The 20012-nt window shown below is 36.0% G+C and overlaps 1 protein-coding gene across 1 annotated transcript in view; it reads left to right on the top strand.

Annotated features, from left to right (window-relative positions):
• Positions 1 to 9383: 9383 nt before the first annotated feature.
• Positions 9384 to 20012, top strand: part of LOC136847422 (transcriptional regulator ATRX homolog) — a 26426-nt gene continuing 15797 nt past the window's right edge. The window contains exon 1 of the mRNA XM_067119093.1: positions 9384 to 9848. The gene's annotated coding sequence lies outside the window, so the exon portion shown is untranslated. The remainder of the gene's footprint in view (positions 9849 to 20012) is intronic.

Below are 20012 nucleotides of genomic sequence, written 5' to 3'. Positions count from 1 at the left end.
GATCGGTTAGAAGCAGCTAAAGCTTTTGAAAGAGCTTGGCAGTTCCCCCACTGCACTGGGGTGATCGATGGACAAGATGTGCAAATTAAGGCCACTGGGTCTGGCTCCTTTTATTGTAATCACAAACACACATCGAGAGTTGTACTGATGTATGTCGCTAATGCCAATGATGAGTTTAACATGGCTGATGTTGGTGCCAATGGCAGAGTTTCAGAAGGAGGGGTATTTGCAAACACCAAATTTTGTAAAATAAAAACTGAAAGAAAAATCGTTCCTAAACCGAACATGTAGTTATGCCTTATGTTTTTGTAGCAAACGGCTCTTTTCCTTCAGCGGGTAGCCTCATGAAACCGTTTTCCCAAAGCATTTTCGTCAAATCACATGCTATTCATAATCAGTGAATATCACGGGCTTGATGCATTGTGGAAAATGTTTTTGGAATGGCAGCATGATTTGGAGTTGTTCTGCCTTCCATTAATGGGTGCCCAGCAAAGGCTTCAACATTAGTTATGGGATGTTGTTATCTTCATAACTATCAAAAGATATCGATGTAGATGTGAATACTAGACGGGTTAATGAAGCAAACTGGAGGTATCAGAAGCAACCTATTCTGTTGGCACTAAGATGTACATGTAATCCATCTTCTATGGGTATGAATGATGTGTATGTTATTTAAGGTTATGTTTCCTGGCGATACTTATCACATGAAGGCTTTGAATAAAAAGGAATTGTGAATAAACGCGGCATACTTGATATAATGGGTTATATTGTGTATAAGTCGACTTCAGTTATCTTACCTGAAACTGTTGTTATAGAGCTATACCTGGCAGATAAGTCGGTGGCCGATAATAAAGTCACGGGAAAAAAGTCACAGAAGAAAAGTCACAATTTTGGCTAGGAAAAAAAGTCACAGAAGAAAAGCCACAATTTTGTCTAGGAAAAAAGTCACATTAATAATTTATGGTGGCAATTAAAGCAATTACAGTAATAAAACAAAATATTTTGGATCTTTCCTAGATAGTGACCCACAAGGGTTTTCGGGGGTCGTTATCCAGGACTAATATTTCTTGGGGGTCGTTATCTTTATGATATTTACAGTCTTTTGTTCATGCTTTTACGGTAATCCCCAACGGGTTTGTACTGAACACGCCGCAAAGGTGGATATATACCGGGTTAAAACCCCTGGGGATCACTATCTAGGAAAGATTAACGTTAAGGTGACTTTTTCCTGTGACTTTTTTTACCTGGATTCGATAAGTCGACCATCTAAACTACGGCAATTGTTGTAAATTATGGTATTTTTCAGCACTCAGCATTCATTACCTAAGCTCATCTTGACAGAACTCTCCTGATTAATGCAAACATTTCAAGAATTATCGTACAAAATCTGAGCTGAATATCACCCTTATGGCGCCTCCAGCTAAAAGAATGGAGTACAATACAATGCCAGTTTCAAGCAGAAAGTAGTTGCTCTTGTAAATTCCCCAAACAACTGTGCAGCAGCAAAGAAATTTGGTGATAATGAAAAGCTCGCTCGATTTATATATTTAGGAATACATGCCTGGGGCAACTAAGGCCATTCAGCGCTGAAACGGAAATTGACAGTTAAAGTTTGAAAGGTGTAACAGGAGGAAAACTTCGCAATTGCACTATGAATCAATTGTTAAGAGAGGGTGGAAAGTAAGATGGAAGAAAGAGAATATGAACGGAGGAACAGTAAAAGGAATGAAAGCAGTTGCAGCTAGGGGCCGAAGGGACGCTGCAAAGACCCTAAAGTAATGCACGAGGTGCACTGACGGCCCTATCCCCTTACGGGGGAAAAGATCGTTCGAGTCCTGAAGAAAAACACTGCCACACTCCAGATCATGCCCAAGAGGAAATGTGCTATGAGAACAGGCACCAACCAATGGCCTGAGCTGGAGGAGTATTCAGAAGAATGGGTTCTTACGCAGCTATGTGCAGAAACAGCCATTCCTTGTGTGAATAACTTGTTTACACAACATTGATAGACTACTGTTCCAACAAACTGTAATTGCATGTTCAACATATATTACATGTAAGTGCCCCCGTAACATATGTATGTTAGAAATCATGGTTAATACAGAAAGATATTTAATGTTTTTTTTTTTTAAGTCTCAGAAATATGCCAAGTTCAGCAGCAGTTTTAGGTATCCTGATGCTACTGGTACGATTATACCTGCCGTATAAGTCGACCCCTTATTTTGACAATAAAAATGTGACCTTTTAAACTCGACTTATTCACCGTAATATTCGGTATTTACGTTATCAATTTTAGGTAAATAAAAGGGTGAATACTCGCGCAGTTATCGACTGATCCTCCTCACCATCTTCTTTCCCAACGTCCAAACTTGACACGCCATCGTGCTTAATTTTTTTATTTATATAGCAATCATTCACGGTCACATCACTTCATTTTAAGAATTCATAACTTTAAGAAATTTATTTTCGAGGTCAAAATATCATAAGTATCATCCATCAGAATTAAGGTCTCAACGTCAATATCTGTCAATATCTAAGCCAGTGCGCGATTTCTCCCTATCTATCGCCCTCTTCAGCTCGCATCGGTAGTTGGAACGCATAGAATTTATTGGCTACTGGGAACAAAGTGGTACTTAGGCCTATTCCTATTTTTTTTTCAGTCAATTTCAAATAAAATTCACTATTTTAGCTTCTGTCTTTATATCCTTCACTCTTTGCTTTCCATGACAGAGGCATAAAATCAAACTGTTAAAAATTACTCAATAATTGCTGCAAAACATCAGTATTACCCACTCAAGAAGGATATGGTTGTACAATGGTTGTACAACCATAAGAGACAGCGAATGTGGGCTAAGAATACAGACATAGACCATGCAATTAATTCCTTGCTTCTGGTTAGCAACTAGACATTACTTCTCGGTAGTAATGAGACGTCTCTGATAACGAGTATGCCTTGCCAAGTTCACTGTTTACCTTGTAAAGAGACCAGCATCGTTAGTGCCACCGAATTATTAATGATTCCCGCCTTATAGTAAAGAGACTTTAGCCCGTCAATATCAAGTTAATCAAGTGTTCATAACGACTCTTCATCTTTAGTTAGTAACGAATCCTCCTAAGCCATTCGTTAGTAACGAGTCGACCGTATTTTGGTAACGAACATCATACGAGTAACGTGTCCTCCTCCACACATTCAAGCCTGGGAAGTGCGTGCCTTACCGAAAACTGACTTGCGTGCACCGTAGGCAAAATGTTAATTGGTCTGTGAACTCATTTCTAGGCTGCAACTGTCCTCACTTAGCGTCTTCGTGAAATTACTACAGATCAATGATTTCAAAAGCGAAGTGTGCCACAAAGTAACCCACTTTTAATAGATCATTTAAATTTCGTTGCTAATAATGGAAACCGTGTCAGTCTAACCTCATTTTTATCTTTGGTAAAATGAGAACAATGTTTATATTTAATTTTGACAATAATGGTCTGTAGTCACCCGTAAAATCTTTTATGCGTAATTTAAAAACTTAACTTTTTCCTGAAGTTTTTAATTCAGATGCTGAAAAAACAATACTTAATTACTGAAGAACTAATATGTACTAATATGTGAAATAAAATAAAATTAGTCATGAACTCCAATATGAGGGGCGAATCATGTTTGATCTATGAGTCAAATCAGAAATCTTTTGATTTTTCATTTGCACACGTTGAAGCATTTTATTTTCGAAATACACACACATGCACATGCACACACACACACACACACACACACACACATATATATATATATATATATATATATATATATATATATATATATATATATATTCATATATATTTATATGTGTATTTATATATATATATATTTATATATATATATTTTATATTATATATATATATTTATATTATATATATATTTATATGTATACATACATAATAAATATACATATACATATGTATATACATATATATATACACATGTATGTACATACACACACACATTTATATATATTTATTTATTTAGTACTAGCCCCTGAGGGATTTAATCCCACAGGAGCTAGTACTAAATGCGGCAAAATACATTTGACCCCTCAGGGACTAGTGCTAAACACGAGAAATGATACATATTAGTTCATTAGTCCACTGTTTTGCCGTGTTTAGTACTAGCCCCTGGGGATATCAAATGTCCCTAAGTGCATATATGTGTATATATATATATATATATATATATATATATATATATATATATATATATATATATATATATATAAATATATAAATATATAAATTATATATATATTCTATATATATAATAGTGACAAACCTGGCACTGCCCGAAAACTCTGAAAGACAATCAATAAACTTTCTCTCTCTCCAATTCTCCCTCACTCTTTCCCTGTTTCTCCTCCCTAACACCCCCTCTACTCTCTCTCTTTCCTCCCAAACACCCACTCTACTCTCTCTCTCTCTCTCACTTCCTCTCCCTCTCTCTCTCCAAGTCTCCCTCACTCTTTCCCTCTTTCACCTCCCTAACATCCCCTCTACTCTCTCTCTCTCTCTCTCCCTTTCCTGTTAAGATAGTTGCTTCAATTACATTGCCCAGCATTTTTGACATTTTATATTTAACCCTTCTCACCCCCCATTCCTATCAGGGCTGAACTTGGACTTAAAGATCATCGGGAGTGTTACTATTCATCTCGGTGACCTCAAAAACTATGGATTAGGCACTAATATCTATCATTTTTTACATTTAATTTTCAGCCCTTTTCACCCCCGCTTCCTATCTGGGCTGAACGTGGGCTTAAAGGCCATCGAGTGTCACCATTCATCTTAGCGACCTCGAAAACTATGGATTAGACACTAATATCTGTTGTTGTCTGATATTTTTACATGTCACCCCCTTTGGTGCCAGTGATGTCTTACCCGCACAGTATTCTTTTTCCTATAATAAGTCATATGTATACCGAATGAGGTATGATAAATTCGTAGAGTTCATTTAGCTACTAAGTCTACAGGCAGAGCCAGCCCCATTTCAGGGAAGTCCTTCCCACCCCCACCCCGACCCCCAAGTTTAGTTGAAATTGCTCAATGCATTTCAGAGTTATGCTCGAACACACACACACATCCATACATATATACATCCATTAATATACTGTATATATATATATATACATATATAGATTGTATATATAAATATATTGATTGTATGTATATATAATAATGGAACATGCGTGTGGTTTCATGCATGCTTGTGTTTTTTTATGAGTGTGAGAGAGTGTATAGCGTTAGTTTTAGAACATGCATAGACTGCTAAGCGATTAGGAGAGTATATGTCGTTTTTCTGGGCGAAGTAAGGAAAAATAAAGCGAAATTTATGGCGATCAATGCATTATACTAGACATGCATTCATACATTTATGCTCAAAGTTTACCAGTGTGTGTGTATCGATCTGAACAGTGTTTTTACGCTTGTTGTTTAATGTTGTGTTATGGGTCTAAACATTCTTACCCTTTTTTTGTCGTGAGAAAGTGAGGTTTATGTCTGCTTCATCTCTGTATGGGCGAGTATGATCTTGGAATCAGTGTATGTTCCTCCTCTCTCAAAAACACGCTCGTGATGACAGTAAAACAGTTGGTTTAAATCGAAAAGTAAATCTGACATGGAAGGAATAAGAAACTGGTAGGTATTCAGTGGAGAAGGTAGATTTATGCCAGCGCAGGCTCCTGCAGTTAAGAGAGACAAATAAACAATGGAAATGGAAAGGGAAAACAGCGTCTATGGGAAACAGAAACAAACAAAACACATAAACGAAGAGGAGAAAACTGATCGGTAAACAAGAGACAGTTGGCGCCTTCCAGGGAATGGCAACTACCTGACCAAGCCTGTCCAGTCACATTCTTCTAAATAATCCCTCTCTCTCTCTCTCTCTCTTATTTTGTTTTTGTGTTTAATTTTCCATTGCGGTTAGGTTTTAGGCTGGTGACCCTAAGGTTTGGAATTTCACCAAGCGGATCGAGTTTCACGCTGGACACCAGAATACCCTTGACTACCAGACAGTTTTGAGACGAATCACCAAATAGCCCTGTACAGTATACTTCAAAGCAGGATTCCATTTGTCATTATTATGTTATTTGTTTTAATTTTTGTTATTTAATAATTAAGGCTCATGCTGTCTTGAGCCACATCTGGACTAACGGAATATGATGAATGTTCCAATCACAACCGTCTTCCTGGTTTCACTTGAGTATGCTTTAGGCTGGCGACAACGATATGATAGCAAGGTTTTTTTTTATCATATTTTATTATAATCATCAGCATTATTATTACTGTTATTGATGATGATGATATTGTTATGTCTGTAGAAGAAAAATGAAAATGCGCTACCCAAGATTTCTTAATTAGTTATGAACTCTTATACTAAGTTTTGTTTACCTTTTTATTCATCGTATTTATTTATTTATTTATTTTTACTACTTATTTCTCCAGTGCAGTATCCCACTAAATTTCTGTTAGGTCCATTGTTTTCAATAAGTCTAAATGCATTTTTTTTTTTTGCTTGTTCCAAAGGAATTTGCCCAAGATTATAAATAGTACCACAAACCAGAGGACTGATGAAGATACAAAATGTGGTTTGTTTTAATTCTGTTTCTTTCTAAAAATTTACTGATTCCTCTTTTGGCAGTAATTAAACCAAAGAGGATCATAATAAACATTATTTTTGTTTACAGATGTTTATCTTTCTGACGCTTTTAACAGTACATAATGAATTTTTCCTTTTTTTCTGAGAGTTTAATTTTCTGGATAAAGAATCATAGTTCAATGTTACACCAACTCAGTTTTTCTGCATTTTATTTTAAAAACTTTACATACATTTTGCGAAGTTTTGAATCGTATCTAAGAAAAAGTAAACGACTCCATTTTTCTGTTAAAATACACTTTCAGCCAATTCCATCTATCTAGCTTCTCAGTTTATGCTGGAGATCTTGAAAAACAATTTCCTCCAAAAGAAATACTGAATGTAGCAATCCACAGCCTAACTGGATAATACTCCGTGCACTGCAAATATAAAGAAAAAAAATCTGGTTTCATGAAATTTATCTCTTGTTTCATTCTTCTTCACTTGGAAATACAGCAGAGGGAAGACCCGTGATAACGAAACAAAAACATTGGAGCTTTCCTAATTATCATTCTAGGTAACTGAAAACATACGTCCTTTAAGTATTCCGTGGATAATACTATCTCTTAGTATTATTCTTAGGTTGATAAGCTATGAGTTTTATTTTGGCTACAACAAAATATGGAATAGTTGGACGTTGTAAAGATCCGCAACCCCAGAGTACCCATGTAAAGATTGGCTATTCTCAGAATGAACTTTGTTAACATCAGCCATCCCCGTACTGAACACGGCGAAGGACATTCCATTTGGCCGACAACAAACAGATGCACCGCCAGTATCAGAATGAGCTTGTTAACATCAGCCACCCCAAATATTAGCTTGTTAAGATAAACAACCCTCAGGTACTCTGGGGTTGCTGTTCTTTACAACGTCCGAATAGTTTGCCAAGGACAGTTGTGGAATCTGCTTTCCGCATATTTAAGCGTAGAGCAAATTCTTCCCTGCTCTCTGCTGATGTCTCCTGAATTTCAGGTGTATTGGCTTTATTTTATATTCCCTCAAATTTATCTATTCATCACCTTTTCCCATATCTTGTCTTACTCTGCTGGCTGATTTTCCCCCTTGGGGTAGGGTATGGCCTAGTTTTGATGTTAAGAGTAAGTCTACAACAGATCAACATGAGTATTTAAATTTCTAACCTACATACATACTGTACATGCATGTGTAACCTACATACATACTGTACATGCATGTGTGAAATTCATCTAGGAATTCGTGACAATTATTACAAATAACTGTTATTGCGGAGCGATAAACGGGTAAATGGAGCAAGCCGAGTCTACTGGCTTACTCCATGGTGTGACCCAGTTGAGCCGTCACAAAAACCGTTAATTCGTTTTGAAAATCGTTATTAGGAGTTCACCAAATTTTTAATGTAGTTGGTTTTCGATAGAAATGGAAGTATTCACGAAGAAAAATACGCAAAACATATAACAGTTTCGTCGAGGAATGTCTGCGAATGACAGTATATATGTAAGTAAACACACACAAGCACACGCCATTACCGCAATTTACGGGTATCATCATTCTTTCCGTAAGATAAAAAAACTGACAAAAACAAAACAGATTTACGAATAGATTGATTAGTATAATACGTGTCTTTATAAACCAGATATTAAATAATAATGTAAATACATGAACTAAAAATGTTAGTTTTAAGAAAATCGAATCCCATTCTGTCATTCAATGCTTTTTGTAAAATATCATATGCGACTGCTACTTCTATAAAAAAAAGTAATATTTTCCATGCAAATGACACGGAGGCAAAGATATATACACTAGGTCCATAAAGGACTAAAAAAAACACACACACACATTCTACAGATCAATGTAAAAACAACTGAGAGCAGTAGAGAAGAAAAAGGGACGAAAATAGACTAAGAATAAAAATAATTTCAAGCTGAGGTATTAAATTCAGAAGATCCTCTCATATTAAAAAAAAATGTTAGATGTAATAAGTAAACTTATTTGCTTTCTCGAAATTAGTGCTTTGCCATCACTAGGCTACCAAAAATGCGAGAATGCTCTTGAAACACGTGCACAAATAAATGAGCATATGGAATTACATGAAACTTGTTTGCACCCATTTAAATCCACATTACTGAGAGAGAGAGAGCACAAAGATCGGAGTCCATGATTAACTAAGAAAAATATACACTAAAACATCATGAGTTAAGAGGGCATTGTTGTTATTACAGTTACATAATTAACCACGTTACTGATTACGCGAAGAACAAATTTTTCATATTTCTCGTAGATTCCTATATCGCAATGAATGAATGTAATGGCGCCATGATTAAAATCTTCGCCATCGTCTATAAACGTCTAAATGTAAGTTCATGTTAAGTGCAGAAGGATAAACCGGCACGTGCGTGTGTGGGAGAATGTATATGTGTAGCCTGTTACCTACTGTATACATCTTGATTGATTTGGCTCAGGTGTGTTTACAGATCCAAGTTGGCGCATGCGCTGCGGGAATTTTGCTTAAATTTGTCTTACCTCTTTTTTTGTTTTATTCCGGAGGGATTCGACTGTTGAAAATGGGTCGTGAAGATTGCGTGATTGTTCAGAGACCACCAACCCACGTGAGCCCTAGCGCCTGTTTGGAAGCACCTTGCCTACACCGTAGAGACGGTTTGTTTTGGTGGGCCGATTCCCGCGAGTGCAGCCTTTCACCTAGGCTCATGCTCACTTGGTCAAGTTAACCACAGGAGACTATGCAAGCGGCCAAGCGCTTCGCTGCTTAAACATTTCAGCTGTGCGCAGAATTTTAGTTTATTTCACGGAAATGTTTGCGTGTGACCGGAGACCAAGATGGAAGACCACGTCTTCATATCAAGTTGCTGAAAGTTTGGTCGTCTTGTGTTGACGAAACCCGACCTGTATCGTAAAGTTTTAATGGAAAACACGTAGTTTATACTTTACTTATTTAACAAAAGCAAAATGAACAGTAAGACTGTCGTACGTTTTACAAATAAGTGACGGAATAATTAGAATAATTCGTTACCTTTACATGAGAAAGGAAAAGTGTTTACAATAAGGATGAAGAAGCAAATGGATAATTTTTTTACATCGATAATTAGTTGTTAAAAACTTTACCTTAACAATATTAATAATGTTTCCGTTACTCTACATACAGTGCATATGAATTACCTTGCCCTGTTCGTGTATCTCTAGTTAGGTAAGTAGCATTTCCTTTGTTATATAAGCTTTGTTTGTCATACTTTCTAAGAATGGCATTCCATTTTTTGTGGATGTGAAACGCCATGGCTCGCACGCTATTCCGTTAAACGTATAGCTCAATGAAGAAAAAAATTATAAATAAGGTTTTTTTTTCTCACCACTTAATATCATTGGAACTGAATGGCGTGATTAAGAATATTGATCTTACTTCGTTAAATTAATGATACTTAAATGAAATCTAAACAGTATGAAAGATGCTTTAATTAATACATTCCAAATCTCTCTCTCTCTCTCTCTCTCTCTCTCTCTCTCTCTCTCTCTCTCTCTCTCTCTCTCTCTCTCTCTCAGACAAATCCCACTTTTTACAATCTTTTTCTGTTCAATTCGATTTTAAATTTGCAATAAATTAATCCTGTCTGTTGAGTTTATCACTAATTTTTTTGTAATACAATACAGAGTATGCTTTAAAAACGAAGATTCCAATATATATGTGTATGTATACATACTGTACATACATGCATATATATATATACTGTACATATATATGTGTATATATAGTATATGTGCGGGCAAAAAAAAATTATATAGATATACGAGTGTCTGTGTACATGCTCTTATATATATATATATATATATATATATATATATATATATATATATATATATATATATATATGTCTGTGTGGAGAAAAGATAATTCCACTAAAAGGGATGACGTAGATAAAAATACATAGTTATTGCTCCTTTCTCCTTCTCAAAAATAATGCCACTTTATGCATCAACAGAAAAGCTTCATCAGCACCACGTCAGCTCTCCCATAATATAACTGTTAATTATTAGCCCTTACTAGCCTAATTTCCTTTACTACTAAAGCGCTTGATGAAACCAATTTTTTTTATAGTTTTCCCTCGTTCCTTGTAAACGGAAAACATCAAACGCTGGCCCACCTTTGAAATCCAAAAAGTCTGTTTTACTCCTCTCTCTCTCTCTCTCTCTCTCTCTCTCTCTCTCTCTCTCTCTCTCTCTCTCTCTCTCTCTCGTCTGCACGCCACCTATATTTAAATGGCTATTCGTAAATTGCTCTATTTGAGATAAGAGATAACAGTCCACTCATATCTTCTAACGTCACCGAAACCTTTTCTTCCCATAAGGTTGTTCCTATAAAGTTCATAATTACAGTCAGTCTCATTGATTAGGAATGGTCTGATAGTGAAAAATGAAAAATATCGCCACTTTTTGACCTTCGAGTACTTTCAAGTCACTGTGCTTGAGTAAATATCTACAATTATTTCTAGATCTTAAGAATTTATTTTTGAATAAGAAATGCAGAATAGGAATTTTCCTTAAATTTCGTTGCAACACACCATGTGTAGCGTTATATTATCAGCCATTTTCATACGAATCTTCAATTATCCCAAGACCTGGGCTTTAGGTGACTTTAATGATTTCTATCTTAAAACCTCGCAACTGCCTACAACACAAAAACCTTGGCTGAGGGGAACGAAAGTCCCAGAGTCCTCTCTCCCACCCACGTGTCACTGCAGAGACCCTCCCCTCCCCAAGCTAAAACACTCTCGCAATATTAGTTAAATATTGCGAGAGTTCCGTTCTATTCTATACATGGCTCAGGAATTTTCCACATCTAAAATGGTTAAAACTTGCACTCCTCCGAAAACGTAGATTGGTTTTTGTCCTTATAGTTGAATAATCTCAAAAATATTATTTCACCAATTCTAAATTGATTGAACTGAATATAGAATTTAAGCCAAAGGCTAAGCACTGTGACCTAATGAGGTCAGACAGCGCTGAAACGGAAACTGACAGCAAAAGGTTTGAAAGGTGTAACAGGAGGAAAACCACGCAGTTGCACTATGAATCAATTATTAGGAGAGGGTGGAAAGTAAGATGGAAGAAAGGGAATATGAAAGGAGGTACAGTAAGATTCTAAAATATGCTCTACATAATTATTATTAGTATTTGATTTAGCATGACTCATTACCCGGCCATAAAACTATTATTCCGCGCATGACAGTTTTTCTTTTTATTTTCAACTAACGATTAATTCAACTTCTAGCTTATCTACTAGTTGTGTAAAAAAATAATCAATACCGACAGGCGTGACAGATCGTAAGATAAATTATTTTTCTTCAAGGTCGTTCAAGGACTTTCTGCCCAAGAGTTTGATATACAGATTGACTGAACAATATACAGATATACAGTATATTAAAGTTATTACAACAGGCATCAAGAAGTAACTAAAAATAGCGTATGTTTTTTATAGAATAAAGTCATGGGTCGTATAATTGCATGAGTAATCAACTGACACGCAGTTATATTAAAGTACATACAACAAGCTATGTGTTTGAGGACATGAGTATACAGGTAATCCTCATATTGTGCCGTGACACCACCTGAACTTAAGGACCCACAAAAACAAAATTAACAGGAGAAAAACTGTTAGATTATAGCAATAAGACCTTTATTATTATTATTATTATTATTATTATTATTATTATTATTATTATTATTATTATTATTATTATTATTATTATTATTACAAGCCAAGCTGCAAGAAGGGAGCTGAGCCTCAGTGGGAATATTCACGGCAGAAGAAGATTTGCAAAAATTATTATTATTAAGGGCTCAAATAGGAAAAACAGCCAAACTGCACCCTCAGTAAAGGCAGAAAAAAACCCAAGGGCTGAAAACAGCTCAGGGGAAAGAATTTATTATGAGAAAAAAAATGAGATTAATGGTAAAGTAAAATAAATAAGACAGTTAACAATAAACTACAAAGCGAGACTCATGTTAACCTGCTCAACATAAAAGTTTTGACACCAAGTTTGAAATTTTGACATTCCAACGATTCACTTACAGGATTAAAGGGTCATCCCACAATTTGATAACAACAGGAATAAAATACCTTGAAAACTGTGGTATTAAACCTCACAGATGACAAGGCAAGTGATCGAATCAACTACAGCCTGCACAATGAGCCAACAACGATTCTGCAAGACACTATATTAAGATCAGGGAAAAAAATTCAGTAGAGCTTTAGGTTACGTCTAACAATTTAAGATGCAAGTCAGCTGCTAGAGATCAAACAAGGGAACACTATTCAAAGCATGGAAGAATAACAGAATTGAAACATTTCCTTAGTATAACTATGTGTATGTGTGTGTGTAATTCAAAAGAAATAGATAGGATACGTTTATTAAGGTGAATTATGTGTGCTCTTCAGCGAAATATCCTGTTCCGGGAATTTGGGATTTTATTATTCTCATTGTAGTTCGATATTGAGCGTCTGGAAGTAAACAAGAATACATTTCAATCGATTTTGCACAAATTCAAGAATATCGACATCTTGTCCCGTAACAAAATCAATTAGTTTCTTTTGTCATTTCTGATACATATTTCAAAACTCGACTTGGAAAGAGAGACATCCTCATCAGCTCAATGGGTATTTATTTAAACATTCTTATTAAATATTTAAGCATTATGCTCAAATTTATTTTTGAAGGCTCTCATATCAGCCCTAATTCAGTCCCTCAGGCAGACCCCATATATTTGTCAGCCATTGCTTCTAATTTCCTTAAATTACTATCCCACGTTTCAGCTGATTTTGAATAGATATACCGAATCTTTCCTACATAGTGACCCCAAGGGTTTTAACCCGGTATGTATCCACCTTTGCGGCGTGTTTTTAGTACAAGCCCTTCAGGGAATACCGTAAAAACGTAAAGAAAAGACTGTAAATATCATAAAGGTAATGACCCCCATGAAATATTAGTCCTAGATAACGACCCCCGACAACCCTTGAGGGTCACTATCTAGGAAAGATCCGATATACCTTTAATATCCCCCTGGATACCTGCGAGTTTCACATCTTTTTAGTCCATGAGGAAACTTATATATAGACTGACTCACATCTACGGAATGTAGAAAGCACAACAAGTAAAATATGCGCCGAAGTTTCTTCGGTATAATCGAGTTTTCTGTACAGAAAATTCTATCTTTCGTGGTCTCGGTATAATGCTGTATGAGCCTCGGCCCATGAAACTTTAACCACGGGCCGGTAGTGACCTGTCCTATATCGTTGCCAGATGCACGATTATGACTAACTTTTACCTCAAATAAAATAAAAACTACTGAGACTAGAGGGCTGCAATTTGGTATGTTTGATGATTGGAGGATGGACGATCAACATACCAATTTGCAGCCATCTAGCATCAGTAGTTTTTAAGATCTGAGGGTAGACGGACAGACAAAGCCGGCACAATAGTTTTCTTATGCAGAATTACAAAAAAGGGAGGAAAAAATTAAACACGTGAAGCTATTTCGTGCCCACCAGCTAACTGGAGTGAATAATTAATCCGCATCACACTGAATGACGAAATTAATTATTCAGGATTAAAGGAAATTTTTTTTTACCTTACCGTGATGTCCGTGACCGTTGCTTCAAAATGAGAAGCAAAACAATGACAGCATTTGCTTGAGTTGTCTTGGTCTGAAGATGCAAGGAGAAAGTAATAAGCAGTTTTTGATGAAATTATGGCATAATATTATTACTAATGATATTATTATTATTATTATTATTATTATTATTATTATTATTATTATTATTAGTAGTAGTAGTAGTAGTAGTAGTAGTAGTAGTAGTAGTAGTAGTTGCGAGTGATCGTAAGCAAAGTTCAATGATTTTTAACTTTTACCCAAGATAGGATTAAGTTGCGAGATATAATGTCTTCGAAGTGACAGCGCAGTAAACTGCCAAAAATATTAGCAAAATCTGGGCCACAAAAAAGACCCATTAGACTTATCCTCTGAATAAGAACGACAGCAAACTGCAGTAACTTTAAGATCTGTCTCTTGGAAACTTTCAAAATATCTTACAGTATCGCTATCGCCGTTATTAGGGACTATATCACGCACCCATTCGATTAATGGAATAGACTTAAGGGAAAAGTAAGTTTCAGTGTTTGTTCTTTATTTACATTAGTGCCTGCTTATTCAGTCGGTACCAGGGATTAGCTAAATTTTGTATTTGCAACTGTGCTTTTTACAACAGCAAATCCTTTGGACAAACGTTCGGTATGGAACAGGTAACTTATCTCTAGTTCTCTCAAATTTATACATGGAGTTTTTTTAAACATATTATCCATAAGATTAGAGAAACAAATCCACAGTCATGTATGGATACATATATTTAAAAATAAATCTCTACAGAGAGCTTCCGGGAACCTGTTCGATTCCCCTTTTCATCTGAAAAGACCGTTATTAACTGCGGATTTGTTTCTTGATTTCAATACACATGCCGCTATGAGTATTTTTTAATCCATAAAATTATTTGATTACCTGTACCATGATTTCGATGTGTAGACGATATTTTGGATATTAGACTTGAACACTTAGACCAGTGTTCTCAACTGGTGGTTCATGGTGACATTTTAGGTGGTCCAGACTGCGCTCACTATGTTTAGTAATAAACTGGAATTAGTACATTTATCTTTGAATTTATTGTAAATGCAGCAAGAACCATTTCACTTAGATAAATAATTGACCATTCAATTTATTGTATTATCCTTATTCAGATAATATAATGATAATCTTCAAGCAAATGAGAAAATGAGAAATAAAAATATAAGAAGAGTGAGGCGAAGGAAGATGGTGGCAGCTTTGAGAGTTGGAACTTTGAACGTGGGGAGGATGACTGGAAAGGGAAGAGAGAGAGAGCAGATCTGTTGGAGAGAAGGATAAGCATTGTGTGTGTGTGTGTGTGTGTGTGTGTGTGTGTGTGTAGGAGATTAGATGGAGAGGAAATAAAGCGAGAGAGCTGGGATGTAGATATAAATTGCTATATAGTGGAACAAATAAGGAATGATTCTGTTAAAAAGCTTAAAAGACAGCATAATAAGCGTGAAGGGGACAAGTGACAGAGCAATGGTTGTGAAATAAAAATAGTCAATATCGTGAGTGCTTATGCCCCTCAAGCAGGATGTGATGAAGTTGAGAAAGTGACAATCTGGAAGGCAATAGACCGACAGTTGAGTGAAATACCATCAGAAGAGAAATTAATTATTGGTGGTGACATGAATGGACATGTAGGAAGGAATAGAGAGGGTATTGAGTGGATGAATGGTGGCTGGGGAGTTAGAGAGAGAAATGACGAGGGAAAGAGGGTTGTGGACTGCGCAGTGTCATTTGATTTGGCTATTGTTACACCTGGTTTGAAAAGAAAGAAAATCAGTACATCACATAAAAGAGTGGAGCAAGGGAAAGTCAAATTGACTTCCTTATGTGCAGAACATCATACCTGAGAGAGGTGAGAAATTGTAAAATTTTAAACGGAGAGTGTGTGGCAGCACAGCACAGGGTGGTGGTAATGGGCTTGGAAATAAAGAGCACAGTAAAAGGTAGGCCTGCACGTGTCCAATCAACAATCAAGTGGTGGAAGCTGACACAGGAAGAGGAAGCGAGGCAGGAATTTAAGGAGAGAGTATTGACGGAAGCTAGATTGCTAGAGGGAGTGCAAGAATGGTGGAATCACAATAATACGGTGATAAAGAGAGTGGGTGGAGAGGTGTTGGGAAAGACATCTGGAAAGAAACCTCCTGACGATAAGGAAACCTGGTGGTGAAATGATAAAGTGGAAGAGGTGGTGAAAGCCAAACAAGACGAATAAAAATCTGGGAAGAGTGTGGACAGCAAGAGGGTAAGGAGAGGGACCAAACACTTTAGGGGCAAGTAAAGAGGGCAGTTGCACAAGAAAAGGCGCGAGCATTAGCTGACATGTACGAAGAGCTGGAAACACCCGAGGAGGAGGGAAAAATCCACAGAATTGCAAAGCCGAGGGACAAGAACACCAAAGACTACTCCCATATAAAACAGGTTAAGGATGGGAATGGAGTGGTTTTATGCGACGAGGATAAGATAAAGAAGAGGTGGAAAGAATATTATGAACACCTGTTAAATGAAGAAAATCCCAGAAAATTCTTTGAAGATGGATTCCAGAACCTTGGTATGACACATACTATCAGCAGGATGGAAGTAAAGAAGGCACCAAAGAAGATGGAAAATGGTAAAGCAATAGGACCAGATGGAATTCCTGCAGAGGTGTGGAAGAGCCTGGGAGAAGGAATAGACATGCAGTGGGACCTAGAAAGGACATATACAGTCAAGAAAAGATACCAAAAGAATGGAGAGAAAGCTTTATTATGCCCATCTATAAAGAGAAGGATGACATCCAGGATTGTGCAAACTACAGAAGAATAAAGTTAAAGTCTCACATCATGGAAATCTGGGAAAGAATAATGGATCAAAGAATTTGAAAAGAAACATCTGTAGATGAAGAACAGTTTGCCTTCATGCCAGGAAGAGGAACGACAGATGTAGTGGTTGCCTTCCGACAGATGATGGAAAAACACCGGGAAAAACAGAAAGGACCGCACATAGTATTCATAGATCTGGAAAAGGCGTACGATAGAGTACCACGCCGAGAGGTTTGGAGGTGCATGCGAGTAAAGGGAACACCAAAATCTGTAGTCTGCACCGTTCCCAAAAAGATAATGTATGTTTCTTTACCCTTCACTAACGATTCTGTCCAAATCAAAAGAAAATTATTGTCACTCTTGAGCCATCTGTATCCGTATGTTGACTTCAGATTTACTTTTAATAACCCTCTTACAATCGGAAGACTGTTCCGCGTGAAAGACACCCTCCCGGAGTTGATGCGTACCTGCATTGTTTACAAGTTTAATAGCCCTAAATGTAATTTTGGGACCTATGTGGGATGTACCAAGCGCCTACTTAAGGTGCGCATCGACTCTCATAAGGGTGTCAGCCACCGTACAGGCTTAGCATCAAGCAAAAAAGAAAATAGTGCCATTAGACTTCATGCTATATCTTGCCACCATCACATACAATACAGTGATTTTCAAATACTTGGAAAAACAAAAAACAGCCATTCGCATCCCTTTTTAGAGTCCCTCCATATTAAACAATTATCACCAACACTCAATAGCCAAACCACCTCTGTTCCATTGTTCATTGCATAGTTTGCTTTTTTTCTTTTTGTTTTTTCTCCACACCATTTCACCCTCTTCCATTCGCAGTCTTCTAACTCGCCCAGTTGTCACTTAACTACGACATGAACAGTAGGTTCTCCAGTATTTTTTACTACATTATCATTTTTATTATTTTGAATATTCATTGTTTTTTCTCTCACTCTCAGTGATTTTATTTGACGATTTCTGTTTAATACGTGATTTCTTATTACTTAGTCATTGCTCTTTTACAGTTAGCTTAGGTTTTTATGTTCCTTTTTTACTTTATATTATTATGTATATTTTAAAGTTTTGTCAATTATACCTGTTTTAATACCTTTAGACTGAGTCAATCAGTATAGTTTTCTTACTGTTTATTTTTTTTTTGTCATTCTATAGATAAGTGACCTGATGATGGGAAAAGTTATGTGTTCCCTGAAAGCTTGGCTGTGCCTCTGTTAATTTGTATGGAATAATAATGTCTGCAATTTTACCACGTCTTCTGGCTATCCTGTTCCTCATTAATATATATATATATATATATATATATATATATATATATATATATATATATATATATATAATAGTACAGATATCGTTTAATATTCACTATACCTTGGAAAAATTTAAATTTACACCTAAAGTGAATTATAACTGGCAAGTGCATCTGCCCTGGTGGGGATTCGAATTCCGAAGATCACTACTGTATCTAAACCAAAAGCCCAGGTTCGCTTAAGCGTGCGATTTTCAAGAGCCATTAAGCTGGAGGAAAGATTAGCACAAGAGGTGCACCAAGTGTTTTCGTGTTCTCATAAGGCGTGAGTGCATGAAAGCTCCTGGTCAACGTCTTGTTTTCTTGCAGCTTTCCACTAGCTCCACGGAAATATATATATATATATATATATATATATATATATATATATATATATATATATATATATATATATATATATATATATGTATATATATATATATATATATATATATATATTTATATATATATATGTGTGTGTGTGATAGAACTATATATTAGTTATATAGTGCCTAAAGCTATTTTTCTTAGTTGCAGGCCCAGCTGACCTTTTAGAGCTTAATTTAGCATAAAGTGATGACGATACAATCATAAACATGGGCATAGTCTGGCAGCCTTGATCATAAAATGAGCAGGTGAATGTACCTCCATTGATGGGGACCTTACCACCCCCCACCCTCTTTTCCTCCTCCCTTAGCCCCACCAAACAAAATCGATCTCTCTCGAGTATGGCATGATTCTCAGAATACCGCAGTCTATAGAATAATTTTTCCTCTCTAAATTTAGAACTAGGAAATAATTTTCTTCAAGATTGCACGATAAGGGTCATTTCCATGGAGGCTAATTCTGGTGGGTAAAGATAAAGACCCTTACTTTTAAAAGAGTCTTATCGGTTGTCAGAGAGATGTGTTAACAAAAGGCACAAGTCGAATGCTAGGCCGAGGCCTGTGCAGTTATCAGTTATAAATCCCCTTGGGTGTAAGTTATTCCCAAGGTATAGTGAATTCGATATTAAATGTTATTTACAGTATAGCGTATCATTTGTAAATATAAAAACTTCACCTGTATATGTGGGAAAAATTCATGTATAATGTGTACGCTCGTGTTTATCTGTATATGATTATTTTTCTTGTTGCGTTTACTTTGCAAGTTTTGACAATGTGATGAGTCCTGTCCATTCATTTCCATCTATAGCACCTTGTATCTGAATTCCAGTCTGGTCCAACCCCTCTATCTCCTCCGTATTATCTGTTATGATAAATGCCGGCATTAAAAATATCACACTCCATTGAAACTGATTTTGAGCATCTCTTGTGACATAGTCTCATACATTTGGTACGTGCCATTACAGTCCCTTCTTCAACCATCTACATAGCATTTACTTTTGCCATTATATATATATATATATATATATATATATATATATATATATATATATATATATATATATATATATATATATATATATATATATAATAAACTTTATTACATAAACAATTGTTCTGTGCATTAGTACATTTACTAACAGGACCTCATTCAAACTGATGGTATCTAGTCGAAATATTTATTCAAAAAAGTTACAAGCTTT

This window comes from Macrobrachium rosenbergii, chromosome 16 (assembly GCF_040412425.1).
Source record: "Macrobrachium rosenbergii isolate ZJJX-2024 chromosome 16, ASM4041242v1, whole genome shotgun sequence".
NCBI classification, from domain to species: Eukaryota; Metazoa; Arthropoda; class Malacostraca; order Decapoda; family Palaemonidae; genus Macrobrachium; species Macrobrachium rosenbergii.
The sequence above is the reverse complement of the archived record's forward strand: the minus strand, read 5'-3'. Positions and strand labels throughout refer to the sequence as shown.